The sequence below is a fragment of the Branchiostoma belcheri genome, unplaced genomic scaffold (genome assembly GCF_001625305.1).
Source record: "Branchiostoma belcheri isolate BF01 breed outbred unplaced genomic scaffold, Haploidv18h27 scaffold91, whole genome shotgun sequence".
NCBI lineage: Eukaryota > Metazoa > Chordata > Leptocardii > Amphioxiformes > Branchiostomatidae > Branchiostoma > Branchiostoma belcheri.
The window spans coordinates 274,865-289,562 of NW_017804587.1; the positions used below are offsets into that span (position 1 = coordinate 274,865).

General features: G+C 46.2%; 1 pseudogene; it reads left to right on the plus strand.

The window, feature by feature from the left end:
• The window catches only part of LOC109488006, a 25,187-nt pseudogene continuing 10,489 nt past the window's right edge, over nucleotides 1-14,698 (plus strand).

The window sequence follows — 14,698 nt, forward strand, 5'->3', positions numbered from 1 at the left end:
ATGGACCCCACCCTCAACTTTATGTGGGAGGTAGGTGGGCCGTTCTTACCCAACTCCCAGGAGCCTGCCACCGACCTGGGATGTCGTCTGCAAGTCGGCACTCCTCCGACTGCCTCCGACTTTGATCTGGAACTTCTCAACATCACGGGCGCCACTCGCGGCGGGAATCGAACCCGTGACTGTCGAGATAATCCATTTGACCCCCGATATGGCCTTGACGACAGCCGAGAAAGGCAGCAGAGAAAAAGCTGTTCCTTTCCGCCAGTGACAACTAACTTTATACTGAAGTACAACTTAGGCCACAGAAGTCGACACGTCTTTGTAATTCACAGTTTGATAACAGAGACTGGTTAACCGCGTAAAATGAGGAATGTGAACTTTTCAATCCTAGTCATAAGTTCAAACTGAGGAAACTTTCGTACAGGCTGCACTTCAGTTCAGGTACCGTACTATAAATAGAGAACAGAGCTACCGCGGGATTCCCAAACTGTAACTCACGTCCCAAGGGCTTGGACAAGTTGTGATCATGATCAGTGGGAACCGGGAAACTACCAATCAGCGGGGTCAGGAGAGGTCATGTTTAGGGGGTGTCAGCATCTGGGCTGAATGAAACGGTTCCGAGAACATCACGGCTTCTACTTGTAACTGGTAAGCAACTACAAAGCCATCATCCTCATCAATCTAGCCTGCAAAATCTCTATCGTTGGACAAAACGCGATTTGCTCAGACCAAACAACATGTAAGACACGCTGCTTCTGAAAACTACCTGTTGGCTGAGAGGTTCTTGGCAATTCCAAACGGCTACAGTCTCCGACTTTGTGATATTTTGATTAGAACTCATTTTATCTCTCCCGCACCCGTTATCAAAAAGCGGCACTTTCGTCTCATCCATGGAATGATAAAGCGTTCTACTCTGCAGACGACGTTTGGATCTTCTAGTCTCCCTTCGGCCGGGTGAATGGACCCTGTCTGTAACACCCTGTCGCTTTTGGGTTCAACAGACCCCGGCTAGCGCAGGCCTGGTCAGCATCACTCAAGAGTAAGGGCACCCTGACTGCCCTAGACCTACCGTAAGGTGTAGGCAATACCGTCTAGTACTCCAATCGCTGTTATGTATACGTAAACAAGAGTGGGCAACAACGTGTCATCCTCCTGCAGTGCTTGCTTGACTGTGTGGCCCAAGGGCTCTCTTAGCGTCCTATCCCATACACCGAAACTTTCAAAGGTGTGAGAAGTATTTTCACTGCTTTTTTTGTCCCCCAAACTGGCCAGGTGGTACATGACCAAGCTGGCGTCACAAGGCCAGGTATGAAAAGATGCCAATAAAAAAGAAATCCCGATAGAAACGCGTAAAACACGTCTAAACGAAGCCGAAACCCAAACCTCTGCTTGGAGAGTACAACAACACGCTCCCCACCGCTCGTGACGCCCGTACAAGCGTGTTCTGTACCTGAATGATCGATGACCGATGAATGATCGATAACCGCAGGAGGAAGTTTACAGTTTGCTCACGGCTCCCGCAGGTGGGAACAAACCGGAACACACCTCTCCTCCAAACTTGACCCTGGAGCTCAACTCTAACCACACATCCTGAACAGGTGCGGGGCCTGTAAGCTTTATCATAGGTTTATGTGCACAAACTACGTGATGTGAGGAGTTCCATGAGAGTGATAGCTTAAATATTAAGGTCTAAATCATTAGTTCACCTGCACGCACCGGGAACATTGGCCACGGAAAATAACTTCACAATGTTATCTTGAAAGTTCATTTGTGTTGGTAGAAATTAAATTGCAGTTTAAACTTGCTTCATAACTTCACAATGCATCTTAATCCGAATAGGGACAGAGAGTCTTAAATCCGAATAGGGGAAGAGACAACCTTTTATACAAGAGTTAAGGGTAAAATGATACAAACCTTTGCCATTCATTAGATCTATCTATAATAGCTATAAACACATATTCAGTTGGTTAACAGTTTTGTCCAGAGTCACGTACGTTTTCGTTCTTGGTCTTCTTTAGAACGACACCTTGATCGAACCAAGGAGTGGAGAGGGCACGGCTGACGTGACCTGGCGTGACCCTAAGACCTTCCCACTTGTTTAGGATCAGTGGATGATGAATGATTTCCTGCAGTGCAAGGAGAAGGGGTGCGATTTGATTTATACGAACTTCTCGGAAAACGTAGCCTCTACCTAGCCTCTACCTGGCCTCGGGAGGCGGCTGGAAAGAGTAGAATTGACCAAATAGAGAGATAACATGCCGGGGGGGGGGGAGTCAGTCCGCTATAGAGTATAGTTTGCGGCATCTCTCTATTTGGCCATATTACTAGCACTTTGGACCGAGTGTGCTATTACTAGTGCACTACTGCTATGTGTCACGTACGGAAGTGCAGATAATATGATACAAGCAATTTACGCCAAGAGAAGGGGGGAGTATAGTTGGGACGCAAGGTCTTCCGGTGTTGTTGAAAGCCGAGACATTGGTGACCTTGATCTTGGTTTGCTTGGGTTCTAATTGGAGGGTAATACTCGAGGTAAGACATAGCAGAGACCGGTCCAACCCCCGACCTACGCTTTTCAGAAATGCATGAGAAGTAAATCGGAAGTGTTAGGGCTGGGAGTGGGTGTATCAGATCGACTCGGTTTCATCCATAACAAATAGAACAGGATTCCGTGGAGACAGAGGTTATGTATGAGATGGGCTAGTTCGAGGGGAAGTAGAGGAAGGTTTAGCACTGAATATAGCTATACAGGATGTTTTAACGTGGCCTCTTTGGGGTGATGCCTGAGAGAAGAAGCCTGGCAAATCTTTTGGTGGCTGCAAGACAGTAGCATTGGCATGGCAGTATCCAATACGCCACCCGAAAAACAGATACCGGTACAAAAAGGAAGCCCGATGAAACGCACAAAAGCAGCACGTCAAAATAAGCCGAAAGCCGAAGCCTAGAAGCCAAGCTATAAATGTGAGTGGATCGCCCCTACTCTTCTCGACAAGTGTGATGGGTTCTTTTACGTGCAGACGAACGTGAAATTATTACAATACAAAAATCCAGGAAAGATCGGATGACAACAACGAAGACAAGTCTTTAGGCAGTTCCAGGCGACTCCCAAGTCAGTGACTTGTGTATAGCGACAGAGCTGTCACCAGCGCCAGTCTGGAGGGGTTAAAAGCTCCTGACGACAGGACACAGCGGAAGGGATTAGTCATACGTTTGGATGAAAAGCGGAAAAGTCCGTTCCAGTCGTTCAGCGACTCAACAGCTCGCGTTTTAACACCGTGAAACGACGTTCTGGGTGCTTGAATCAGTTGTTCACGGTACAGAATGTGCAGAACTATGCATGCGTCATCCCACTGTCGCTGACAACTTCTGAGAGACGAAAAGGGATGTAAAGAAAAGTGTGATGAAACTACAATCAAAACTGCCTCAGAAGACCACTCTGTAGACAAAACGTAGTCTATGGGGGTAGATGGTCACTATACATGTAGACAGGATTCTTAAAGATTGTGTCAATGGGAAAAAGTATCTGACTACAAAAGCCACATTGCTAGGTGGTCCTTTTGTACAGGTGGGCATTTGTACAAATTTTACTAATTAGTGTTGAATTTGGATAAAATTGTAATTATACTGAAAAGGCGACAACAGTCTTCTCAGAGAGTAAACTGCGGCTCTGGGCCAAATCAAAGTTCTTTGTGTAAAACTTCCAATAAAACGAAACATCGAAAGGGACGTTTTCTTAAAAAGGATTTCAATAGGTCAAACTATGCTTTATGTCAGACATGGCGATTAATTTTCATCATGGCATGCCTGGCAATGGGCATTGACTAGAACAAGGATGCCCTTGTGTCGGTGTGTTCTTTATTACAGTGCACTTCGCGCGTGGCGAACCATTGCCCACTAACGCCGCTCCACTGGCGAAGGTACTTCACTTCAACAACTCTGCAAGCAAACTGTTGACAGCGGGTCGCCACTTCCATTGTTGTTTCTACATCTGAAAAGGAAACACCACGTCAAGTCGTCAGGGACACGCCTTGTTTTCCTTGGACTGCGCTGATGGAACGAGAGAACCAAGGAGAGAGAACTTTGTCTTGTTTTTCCTGTGGTCGTCTTTGTAGTGCCTTATCTCTGTAGGTTTGTTTTCACAAACTTTGTCTGTGAGCTACTATTGTGTTGCGCATAGAATTGGAGCCATTCCCCATTCAAAACAATCAATGTCATACAAATTGTATAACTACATTTTAAGTCAGAACCAACTCATAAAAATCTGGTCCTACATACTGAAATAAAAATAATAATAAGTAGGTCTCTTCTTGCCTCTGGTATTTCTGAGCAAGCATTGGCTTTTCGTCGCATACAAAAATCATATTTTTCAAACCACGGCCACGGAGACAAGGACGGTATTCGCTGAAATCAAGAAGTTTGTCGCACCCCAGAAGGAAGGCGTGCATGATTGTGAACACGCTCCTCACGTGCCACACGGCTGCTCGTTTGCATGGCAAAACACGGCAGACAGCCGCCCGGATCAACACTGAAAGGCTTTACCAACAAAAGATTAGCGGTGCATGAAAATTTATCGAGCTGGAAATACATCTCAAATAGGCAATAAGTACCCAATAAGAGAAACAATACATGGCGGGTGGTCGGATGACGGGGGTTCATCTGCATAGTTATCATGAGCCGGGATCCCAGAGGAACACACACATGACATGGACCTGGTGGTACATGTACTATGGCAGGGAATCCGATGGTCGTTTCTACATGTATGTTAGCAATTTCGTTACACCAAGCAGGTGTTTCAAACTAAGAAGTAACACTAGATCTATTTGTCTTGGATCAAACCTTTTGAATCCCTCAGCAACGGTTGAACCACTCAACTTGGCGAACATCGTGTACGTATAACAAATTGCTAACGTAGATCGATACTTAAACACTTTCGTAGAGGTCTGTGAGTTACAAACTCCATTCTATATTGGTCATTGAAGGTGCATTGAAGGTAGCGTTGGACCACGTTTGCAGTCAGCAATTGTTCTGTTGTCTACGTGAATTCCCATGCAACTGGTGTCATAGCATCATATCGCTGTCAGAATATCTCTTCATACGCCCCATTGGCCATAAATACAAGCTTTCATGTGTTGAACAGTTTTTCGACGCCATGACTCTAAGCTTTCTCTATGTTAGAAATGGTTCGATAAAAGAGGACAAAGAGCAGAAACTTTGTATGAAAGAGCAAGGTGGTTAGGCAGAGAGCTCACTGGAAAGAGCAGTGTGTGTCATGTAACGATTTGGTTATCTTCGATTAGAATAGCTTACAGACAGCCGAAATGCCCCCGGCCACATGTGAACAACTAATGTTATCATAGTGATAAGGTCTGGACCAGACAGCCCTGAACTGAGTCATTTGTCATCTCAGTATCTGTATCTGTCACACAGACGGAGGCTGGTATTCCTTCTTCTCAAATGCCATACTCTACACTTGTACATACTCCCCTACCCAGACTTTCCATGTAAAATTACATTGCCCACATACAACTTCATTGCATATAACTATTAAATGGCTTTTAAAAGTATGGACATTGTAGCCTGGGTACCATCCGGATTTTCGCTACGCAACGCTCGAAAAGCTCGAAAATCCGGATGGTACCCAGGCTATGGACATTGTGGATGCAGCCTTTTTTAAAACTTTTTATGCGAGGCCGAGAAGTAACTTTCCACAAACCAAAGAGGTTCCATTCAAATACGTATCTCCACCGGACCAAGGCAATAAATTATAACAACGCAGGTCGAAAATAGCAGCTAGGAGTTGGGCTATCATAAAGTTCATTAGCCATACCCCATGCACTGTTTTGGTCTTACTTTTCGTAATGTAAGTTATGGCCTGGTGAAGGCTCCTCGTGGAGGCTAGTGGTATCAGGTTATGATAATAATCGGATGTGAGGTGGGTGTGTCGGTAATACTGATCACCGGCTTTCCGGGATCCTGACCTGCCTTCCTTCGGTCGTCTTAGAAGCCCCGCCACTAAGCTGATTTTTCTTAGCCTGTACCAGCCTTCAGGAACGACTAGAACGAGTATGATAGTTAGGGAAGTTGGTCCGCTAAAGGAGTCAGTTTGCCGCTTCTGAAGCCTGGTAGAGGCTAATTTTTTCACCGAGACCGATTGGTTGCACAAACCCCGACTGACACCCTAGTCTGGTATCCAACCCTGTTTTATTTGCCGAGTCTCTTGCGCCTTCTCCGCAAGTACTAAAAGACGAAACAGGCTCGGCAGCTGAAATATGTCTGGAGTGGACACCAGAGTACCGACACCCGCGGTACAGGTGAGACAGACGCGCAGCTTCTGGGGCGGTTCAAGGACCGGGCGACCCCAGGCCAGGGGCTGGCTGACCTGTTTCTGTCAGGACGAGGTTCTTCATCCCTAACATCTAACATTTGGCGGCCTGTACCCAACACATCAACACATGCAAGCCAAAGTGGCTACACCGAAAGGCAATTGGACAAGTAGACAATATTAGCACAGTCGTGAAAGAATGAGAGAGGGAATATTTCTAATTTATGATATCGTCTTGCTGATGTGTCGTTTGGGATAATTTACAACAACGTTATTGTGAGTCCGCCCGGTGATACTAAAATGTAAAACAAAGATTTTGTCGATGAAGGTTAGACTTAGACATCCAGGTAATGAGATATACACAACTACATCCAGGTATTAAAATGAGATACAGTCACTGCCGAAAAGAAGTGGGTACTACTTGTAACGTCTGTAACATAGTTTTCAAAACCTTATGTAAAGCAAAGGTACGAATAGATTTTTAGAGACAGCACAAGCACTGCTGACAACAGAGTTGCAACACGACGGAGATATTTTCCAGGCGCGTCCGCCCAGCACACGCCCGAACTGTGTTCGAAAATTACCAGACGATTAGCGGCCTGGTCGGCCCGGAGGCCTGGGACAAGTCGCGGCGACTTTCATCCCCCGTGAGCCCGGCTCCTATCGGCACATCGGCCGTGGCCGCCCGACCCCCCAGGCACACCGGTGGTTTACATCAGGGCAGGGTCTGTCCTAATCAACTCCGCAGAGACGCACCAGGGGCTGCCCCAATCAGCGCGAACTCCGCGGAGCGGATCTGGTTACGTGTTTCTGTTGACCAAGGCGTATGTCACAGTCAAGCTGCCATGTCTCAACACTGTACTGAGACTAGACTACTGGACCTGACACATGACATACACACGACTTACATGTCCTACAAGAAAGAACCTCGACTTGTACTGCTTAGCCTGGTTACCGTTTTCCACGGGCCGGATAGAGGGGTGTTTAACCGGCCTCATTTCTTCTACATCTAACCATGATCAACCATATGCTTTTCCTGACATGCTATTAAAACTTTCCACTTCCAGTCAGCCTAATTGCCATCCTGTAGACAGTGTAGGATCATGAAGTACAGCTAATAGAAACCGACCTATGGGTGCTGTAAAATAGAAGTAGAAGGCTGGCGGAACAACTTAATGATCCACCTTCTTCAGGTACAGTATACAGTAACCACACATGATTGATTATCTATAAGCAAATATTTTGGGAGGCATAAGTTCGTGAGGTTTGCCCCGTTTTTCTAACGCCCTAGAACGTAACGGCCTTCCATGTTGAAGTTTCAGGTTGGACAATGTCTTCGCCAGCCGCTAGCAAGACCACACAACAAGAGACAAATTTCGGCATACACAGCAACAGTTCGGCCTGCGCCAGGCCTTGCCTTTTTCCACATGGTAGATCACTAATACCAGGTGAGCGCGGTTTCCTCATTGAACTAATTAGATAGTCTGAGGACCAGACGAATTTCCGGAACATCCTGCCATTCCCCTTGTTCTGTGGTTAGCTGTGGCGACTTCCCAAATTTCGTCTACGAGGTCTGATGTACGATTGTTAGAGTTCCTTCCCCACTTCAAACGTGGTTGAGAAAACATCGTAAACGTTCCGGATATTGCAAATCGCCCCAAATTATCCCGTTATTGGTGCCGCAAGGTTACCCTAACGGTGGGATGTTTGGACAGGCCAGAGTCAGAGCCAGTGATTAGCGGCATGAACAAGCTTCAGTCGCCGCCAAAGGGCCATATATAAGTGGCTAATGACTGGACGAGAGAAACAGACCAGTACATGGAGTTTATGTAATCTCCAAGCAGATTCTCTGCTGGGGCAAGGGGGGCCTATATTGGCTACTCTCCAAGCAGAGGTTGTGGGGGCATGAATAGCTTTTTATATATGGCTGTGTTTTTGTCGCTACCCCGTCGGTGGCCGGCGACTTTCTCTGGCTAATGAATACTGTCTTGCCACCGATAGGGATCTGCTTGGAGATTATATATTGGCCTCCTTTAATCATTGGCCGCCTCACGAATTGAATACTGCCTGGTCAATTTGATACTGTCTTGCCGATTTAATACTGTACTGTAATGCAGCCACCTAAATATCTGCTTTGAGATAAGAGTTTACGTAGAAGTAGCCTCTATCAGGCTTTGGGAGGCGGCTGGAAAGAGTAGAAATCGGTCAAATAGAGAGATAACATGCCAGGGTAGTTCGGTTGCGGCAAAATGTGGGTGCAGCAAAATGTTTTCTCCCAGCAGACAAACTCCCCTGGCATGTCATCTCACTATTTGGCCGATTTCTACTCTTTCCAGCCGCCTCCCGAAGCCTGGTAGAGACTAATGTAGAAGGGCTCAGCCAGCAATCTCATAAACATTACAGCGGATCCGGGCGAGGTGAAACAAACGAGCCGCCGAACGCTGATGAAGAGGGAGAATCCTCCATCGGGACAAGGACTAACCTGAGCAAACCTGGACTTGATGGACTAATCAATACGTTTGGACCAACCCTGTTTGACAAAACACACCTGTTACTGTACTAGGAAGACAGAACACTAGGTTTGCTTACGTGTGTGGTACAGGGTGCATTCGTATTACATGTGCTGTAACAATGTTTTAGCTCTATATTGAAGGAGTTTCCAACCTCGTAATTTTTTTACGACGTTGGAAACTCCTCCGATAGAGCTAAAACATAAGTCAATACTCCTCCAAGATAGAGCTAAACATACATTGTTACAGGCTCGCCACATTGCACAGAGATGTGTATGTTTAGCTACTGTGTACCGCCTTTTTACATTGTTGCCCGTTGTCGGTTGTCTAGGTGGTATCGCTGAATGAGACCACACCTTGATCCTTGACGAATCATTAGGGGCGCCACCGTAAAGTTCAAAGCTCTCCATTCCCGACGGAGTGTGTGGATTCTGCGCAACCTGGACTGCCAATGGAATGGACTGCCAATGGTAAAACCTGGTCCGAGTGCATTGTCAGAGCCTGCTCTAGTTAGCCTGGGTTCCAGACCCATAGCACACTGGACACAAATATCTCAGTGAGCCTGCTCACTGAGATATTTGTGTCCAGTGACCCATAGCACACTGGACACAAATATCTCAGTGAGCCTGGCTCACTGAGATATTTGTGTCCAGTGTGCTATGGGTCTGGAACCCAGGCTAGCTCTAGTAGGACGTAATGTCAGACTGCAGCCAAGCCTGGAGTCTGTAGTCACCTTGGAGACAGGTTGGCCCTGGAGCCGAGAAGCCCACCCTGGCAACAGTCTGGCACCCAGGCTAGCCACCGTGGGCTAGCATGTTGGCTTACCACTAATAAATATCAGCTGAGGAGACAGCCTGTATTTTATACTGGCCCTGGAAATAGTCTGGCACCCAGGCTAAGGATGCCATCGCCCTCTCGCCGTCTGTTCGGTTCAGGTCAATGCAATGTTGTTTGGACCCTTTGATAATACAGTAACAACATTATAGGACAAATAACAAAAACTAGGGGATGATCAAAGGTCCCAGGACAACAAACAAAACAGTGTACGGGCATTACGTATGGCCCTTCTCCAATCCCAAAAGAAGGAAAGTTTGCCGTGACATAGTTCCCAACACTTTAGGAAGAGCTATGACGTATGACGACCACCGGAAGTCCTTGCCCTGTTCCACAGTCGTCATGATCAGTAGTTCTGATACCTGATAGGTATCTTTATCCGGTCCGAGAGCGTCACTAAACCGTGGTCAAGTGATCACACTACATACATCAACTAAGCAGAGCAGTCGTGTGGCACATATTTGTGTGAGAAACGTTTGTAGAAGTTTTCATCTCTCAACACATAAGCAAACTTCTCGTGCAGGACCTGCATGGACTAGCCTCTACCGAGGTTCAGAACCAGACAAACAGACAGATAACATAACAGGGGAATTGGTCCGCTAGAGCAGTACAGTTTGCCGCTCCCGAGGCATTTCATATGTCTACTTTGGCCAATTTCTACTCTTCCCACCCACCTCTGAAGCCTGGTGGAGGCTACATGTATACATCTATCTTTCAGGTCGTTATTGTTGACCGCGTGACCTTGAAGAAGGTCAGACAAAAATGGCGGTAGATAATCTGGAGCAGTGGGGGACTATTCCGAGACCGATCGATCGGGATGGCCCGGGAATAGCACTGAAGTAAAGGTTACCGCGCCATAAGTTGGGCTGGACCGTAAAGCTAGGGAGGCAGGACACGGTCAACTGTTTGTTTCTCGTCACCGCCTCCTGAAATAGTGAATCTCTAGTTTGGCATGCTGATGTCTCCTGATCATTTTGACTATAGCTTGCGCCAAATCCCTTATTCTTGGGAGTATCGTAGTCCATTTCTGAAGTACTAGTGTTTTATCAGCTTTATCTTATACTAGTAATTTGTCACTATTTCAACTCATCGCCTTTTCGTCTTAGCCTTTTAGCTTCTTGTTTATAAACTACCTAGGAAGGGGACACTACTGCGGGAGTTGTAACCATTGAACCCTTTTGTATTTCCTATTTCGTATTTTGCTGTAAGAGGTTACTCTTCTATGATTTTATCAGTGTGTGTGTACCGGTTACAAGAATTTTCCATATGATCATTATCATTACCCCTCCGACCTTACCAACTGTACCCTACCCGGCCGTACCTAAAGTAACTGTGACCGACGCCGTGCGGACGACATTGATCACTGTCACCTCCCTCAGCGGGTCGTCATGGTAACACACTGGGTCCCAGATGGCGGGAGGAATTGCCTAATCCCGCGGAAAGATGGGAGCGGGGTTGGGCTTCTGACGGAATGTTCATTGTCGCGTATATCTTCATAGGGGTCTTCATAGTCATGTATTCAAACATGGCACTAGTATTCACGAAACATACACACTATACAGCTCAACCTAATGCCTCAGTAGATATTGATGGCTATATATTAGCCCCTGCCAAGCTTCGGAAGGGGCTGGAAAGGGGCCAAATAGACAGATAACACTACCAGGGGAGTTGGAGGAGTACAGTGTGCCACTCCGTATCCTAGGATGGCAGACCCATAACTTTGGGCCTAGTGTACTATGTATGGGTCTGGCATCCAAGCTAAAGCCTGGTAAAGGCTACAAATTTGCCCCATGAATGAGAAGAGCCTGATCTGCCTGAGGATTATGTCTAATCCGGCCTGTTGAATGACGGCGTAAAGAAGACTTGCTAGATAATCCATTTGGAAGGACTCACGGAGTGGAACATATTTCTTACAAATTGGCTTTCATTAAAAGTCGACAATAATTAATAGCGTGCAATGGCATTTCTTTCACTTTTCTGGGCGACAGTTTTTGATTACAGTTTGAGAGCATCATGATGGTGTTTGTTTCTGTTATCTGGTCTGATTTTACGGGCAGGATTCCCGATAAATGCCGGAGGACTGATCGTGTAATTCCCAGGAAACACTGTCATCCTCACGGGACCTGACCAGAGCGCAAAAATGTCGCCATGCCGAGAGTAAGTCGTCCAGAGTTTCAAACACTTATGGAAAACGACGTGTCGTTTATATAAAGGCGTCTAAGCATTTTTGCCATAGTGCACAATATAGGCTACAATATCGCTAAACAGTAAAACAAATTTCCAACGAAAATTATATCTCGCGACGTTTTCTGTGTCAAAGCATGTAATACAAGTAAAAAGAGTCAGCAACTGGCTACGTCGTTTGGTGTCAAATATAGTAGCTTTGACCTAGCTAAAAACTAAAGGAGACGTTTTCGGCCAAACACCAAAAGAGCCAATAAGGCCATGAACGTGCACTGTACGTAAGGAAATCTGATCCATCTTGTCCTAAACTGGACGGCCGGTGTAGGAACAAGAATGTACTTATGTAGCCTCGAGCGCGAGTAGCAAACTGTACTCCTTCGGCGGACAAACTCCCCTGGCATGTTATCTGTCTAATTGGCCAATTTCAACCCTTTGTAGCCGCTTCTGAAGCCTGGTACAGGCTAAAAGAGTGTAGAGCGATTAGCCTCCGTAGCAGGCTTATAGAACTGCATGGGGGTTTGGTGGTCTTCGGCTGTTTTCTGATCTAGCCCAGTTCTAAAAATGGGGGTAATTCAACCAGGCCGGCTATGTTGTCTATATGCAATCAGAAAATAGCACGTAAAAGCTCCCAAAGACCATGAAGACCCCCAAAACCCTCAGTTTTTGGCATGCTATGGAGGCTATGTACGGATGACATCTGCCCGCTCGGGAAGAACAGCCAGGGCTAAATCCTGCTGACAGATGATGGATCAGCATTTCTGGAGAGGTCGTCCCCCCACAGTCCGTCCCCTTGGTATAACCTTGCAAGCTTGCGAGGCAAGACGGCACACTTCAGACCAAGCACATTTATATTCAGGAGAAACATCATGATTCATAAACATGGACATAGATAAATCAGGTTGAAATGGTTCTCTGTCAAGAAAAATGAGCCCCCCGTTCCGATCTCACACCGACCGTTCTCCCACCTGTGGCGCGGGTAACACGACCCCACCACCAGAAACTCAAAACAGACGACACCTTCCCTTGTCCACGGAACGGTGACTTCTTTATGATTCTATGAATCCTAATCTCCAAGCAGATCTTTTGGTGGTCTACAATACAGTATCAAATTGGCAAGACGGTATCAAAATTGCAAGGCAGTGTCCAAAAGAATGCGAGATAAAAATGACTAAAGTAACCTCTGATTGGAGAGTACATGTACATGAATCCCACTTCAAGTGATCCTAACTCCGAGAAACAGAAGTTCGGCAGTGGGACTTCGGAAAGCGATCCCCCTGACTTCTCTAGGCGTCCGAGTGTAACAGAAGCCTATTTATTGAAGCGAAGAAGAAGAAACGACTGTTGCTGTTTTCGGTGACGCTTGAAGGAATACACAAACAGTATTCAACACTACTAGCTAACGGTGTCAAAACAATTCACCCATAGATAAAGTGTCATAAGCCCTACCACATGCTAACACCAACTTGCTAACACCAACAGTCGAATCTGCTTTCTGACACTTGGTGAAATAAATACTTAACCATAGTTAACCAAATTTTTACGTTTAAGTTTAAACTTGTACCGAAGTAACATCTTTGTATAAGTACCTCTCTTCAATGCTTCAACATACATGTGTTGTTGATCCTAAAGAGGTGTCATTTCGCGGTCTTCCTTTACAAAAACAGTTCGCCACAGGAGGACAAAAATATAAACAAACCTGACCCAAAAAGCATAAAATCCATCCACGCTTGAAAGACATCCTCCAGGACTGACAGAAGTGTCTGCTAGTCGCGTGGGAACGAAAGACACTAGCGTGGTTCTGATATTTTATAACAGTTTAAAACTACAGTTATGAAAGAAGTTATGAAGCCCCATAAATTATTGCCTTCTTGGGGAAGTAGGCTCTCGTTCCCAGCACTGTGTCTCCCTAGCTACAAACATCGTAAAGAAAAGTTTGTTTTTCAAGACTTTAAAAGTCGACCCCTGTTTTACCACTGCATCTGGCTTTCTCACAAATGTCAGTCACGTATACGACCTCTTTGTTCTATACCTGTCGTATCTCTTACGCGTTACGACGACTAATTTATAAACTAGAGTAGAAAGTTTCGCCACGTGTTGGCTGGTCCCTAGCCGTGCCACACATACCACAGCTGGAGCGGTGTGACCTAGCCTCTACCAGGCACCGCGGATCACTGGAAAAATAGTAGAAATTGGCCGAAATAAAGGGATAGTATACCAGAGAAGATCCCGGGCCATAGAAGATCCAATTTGCGACCCACGGGTATATCTTCTTTGGTATACTATTCCTTTATTTCGGCCAATTTCTACTATTTTTCAGCGCTTCGCGGTGCCTGGTAGAGGCTAGCTGTGAGCGGGAAATCCCTGCCCGCCGCGTGTTTTCCGTGTGTGGACCGACACGCCGTACTCCGGGGGTGTTCCGCCTTCTCTACCCTGCCTGACGTGGTGTGTGACCCAAAGACTTGCACCAATGTTTGATCTGTGTCACCGGAATCCACTGGGAAAATACAACTCTAACCCCAAGTGCCGAGTGTTTACTGTATCATATATTACCTACAGGCAGCAGCCCCTTTTCTAGTTCTACACCCTCAAAACCGCGCACTGCTCAGCAAAATCACAACCTGCTACTGTGCCACAGGCAAAACGAAATACTCACTGTAAAGAACCTGAAAAGTCTTATCAACTTCGTAATACATACGTTACCGATATTTGGGGCATAAGGTGACAATATCGCAAAACACGCGCAGCCTTGGGAGAATGTCTTGACCTTAGGTTTACCTGTAACGTTACCGCTAAGGAACTGAAGAGTCTTGTAAGGAACGTTCTTCTCACCTGTGATCTGTCCCTGTAC